A 3,209-nucleotide genomic window follows, 5' to 3' on the forward strand; every position below is an offset into this window, starting at 1 on the left:
ATATATATATATATATATATATATATATATATATATACATATACACACGCGCATAATTCTATACCTCCAGCGAATTTTTCAGCTTTCCTATATTATATAATTCTTTTTTTTTTCCTTTTTGTATAGTTTTTGTTTGCATCTACTTCCCCACTTTATTTACATTCTGTCTACGTCTATTCATCCTACATATCTTTCTCTATATTTCAAATTTATATCCTACATTTAGTTCAAAAGAAATTTTTATCACGTACGCCATTTTATATTTTCCCACCCATTTACGTATCATTTGCGTTCTCCTTTGCCTTAAAATTTTACCTAATCTTTCTTTCTTTATCCAAAATATCTTTCTCTTCAGTTCACGTTCCGATATTTTGTTTTTATTTAGATATTTCATCTTTGTTTTAAATTCATTTTTTATTTTTGCTTGCGTTATTCTCCAATGTCTTCTTCCTTCTGCCATCACTTCATTTCTTTTCCGTTTATCTCTTACGCTTATTTCTTTCGTTCCAATTGTGTTTTGAACGTAACTTCATTTCAAACTAATAGCCGTACCGCAATTGCACGAGGTTCATTAGTACATAAGATAAATAGAATTCATATGAGTTCGTTCTCTTTGGCGTAATTTGCTTTCAAACAACTAAATGTTGACAGCCTCCTGTTGCAGAAGCGATGATTTCCTCAGCTGTAATGCATCAACGCCATTCATAATAGTTTCATAAAGATATAAGGCGTACGAGTGACTGTGTGGTAAGTAGCTTGCTTACAAACCACATGGTTCCGAGTTCAGTCCCACTGCGTAGCACCTTGGGCAAGTGTCTTCTACTATAGCCTCGGGCCGACCAAAGCCTTGTGAGTGGATTTGGTAGAGGGAAACTAAAAGAAGCCCGTCGTACATATGTATATGTGTATATATATATGTATGTATGTGTATGTATATGTTTGTGTGTCTGTGTTTGTCCCCCCCCCCCAAAAAAAAACATCGCTTGACAATCGATGCTGGTGTGTTTACGTCCCCGTAACTTAACGGTTCGGCTAAAGAGACCGATAGAATAAGTACTAGAATTACAAAGAATAAGTCCTGGGGTCGATTTACTTGACTAAAAGGCGGTGCTCCAGCATGGCCACAGTCAAATGACTGAAACAAGTAAAAGAGTAAAAGAGTATGCACAATAAAGAAAGAAAGAAAGAAAGAAGGAAATAAAATAGGTATGTAAACCGAAGATGGGCGTAGGAATGGTTGTGTGGTTAAAAACTCGCTTTTCGATCGGGTTCATTCTCTCTGCTCAGCAGCTTGACCAAGGGACCAATTATTTTTCACAATGCTCTGAATAAAAGCAATGTGACGTGAGAGAATATAGGATGCGGAAACTGTTTGAAGCCCAGCGCTTGTAAATAAACGTGTGCGTGTGTGTGTTTGTCTATGCTTGTGTGTGTGTGTGTGTCCGTTTTTGAGCGAGTGTGCGTTTGGGTGCGTGTGTGTGAGTGTTGTGTAAGCGTGTATGAATATCTGTGCGTGTGTGAGTGTGCGCGTCTGTATATATGTTTGCGTGAGCGAGTGTGTGTACGTGCGCGAGTGAGTGTCTGTGCATTTGTGTGTGTGGTGGGGACGCATGGACGATAATACTTGCTGCTTCAGTATCATTCTTTCATATTTTCTTCTTTTCCCTTCTCATTCCAAATTCTTTCTTATTTCATTACTGCCCACAAGGGGCTACACACAGAGAGGACAAACAAGAACAGACAGAGCGATTAAGTCGATTACATCGACTCCAGTGCGTAACTGGTACTTAATTTATCGACCCCGAAAGGATGAAAGGCAATTCTTTCATTCTCTGATTAATATGTTTCCTTCTCTAGTCCTCTTTCCTTCCCTAATCACTTACAATTTATATCTGCTCTTGTGTTTTCATTCCATTCTTTTTTCTTTTTTTAATTTCTTTCAGTCATTCATTCTAGCATTTTATCTTTTTCTTTTTCATTTTTCTTTCTCATTCCATACCAAAAATTCTATTCGCGCTTGAAATAAAATTTAATTTTCGTTCTTCATTTTCTCGCTAAACAGTTTTTTTTTTAATCTTTTCCTTCATTATCGCTCATTCTATGTGAATAAAATTCCTTCGCACATTCACCTGTCAATTCTTTCACACACTCTCTCTCTCACTCTCCCCCTCTCTCTCTCTCTAAAACACCACTATGGTTTCTCCACCGTCACCCCACCACGCTGTGTTTCATAATGTGTAACGACATTTGATACCGGGATAGAAAATAAATTGAACTATCGCACGCACACAAACGGATAGAGAATGCTACATGCATAACACATATGTACCTATGTGTATATACATGCATATAGTTATCTACACAGGCACACTCACACAATCACACATATAGGTATATATACATAGGGATATATGTGCATATACACACACACGAAAGTAAATCAATTTGTACTATATATGTATAGGTATGTCTCTATTTATCAACCTATCTATCTGCATGTGCGATTTTGGATATACATACGTACATGCATATATACATATATTTGTGTGTGTGTGTGTGTGTGTGTGTGTGTGTGTGTGTGTGTGTGTGTGTGCGCGCGTGCGAGTCTAGAAAATAGAAAAAATTGAAATAAAACCAACTAATTCTACAGACATTCAATTGATTCCATGTTCAAGGAACGTTTGAAAACCTTCATTTTATAAGATAATGTCTTCATCAGCCCACTTCGTTACAAAATTTCTAGCATTCTATGATATCTCTGCTTATCTATCTATCTATCTATCTATCTATCTATCTATCTATCCATTTATCTATCTATTTATCTATCTATCTATCTATTTATCTATCCAACTATTTATCTATCTACCCAAAAATATATATACATATACATTCATATACGTGTGCAACTATGTGTGTACCTGTGAGTGTGTGTAATGCAGCGTACATATGTGTGTGTGAAGACCAATATTCTTTTTATTCTTTCACTCATTTGACAGCGGTCATGCAAGGTTCTAATCGAGCAAATCAACATCAGAGCTTATTTTTGAAGCTTTTACCGACCTACTAGGTTACAAGGACGTAAACACACCAACAGCGGTTGTCAAAGGTTGATGGGTGGACAAATACACACACACACACACACACACACACACACATATATATATATATACATACATATACACACACAAACATGTATGTATATATATATA

The sequence above is a fragment of the Octopus bimaculoides genome, chromosome 26, assembly GCF_001194135.2.
Source record: "Octopus bimaculoides isolate UCB-OBI-ISO-001 chromosome 26, ASM119413v2, whole genome shotgun sequence".
Taxonomy (NCBI): Eukaryota; Metazoa; Mollusca; class Cephalopoda; order Octopoda; family Octopodidae; genus Octopus; species Octopus bimaculoides.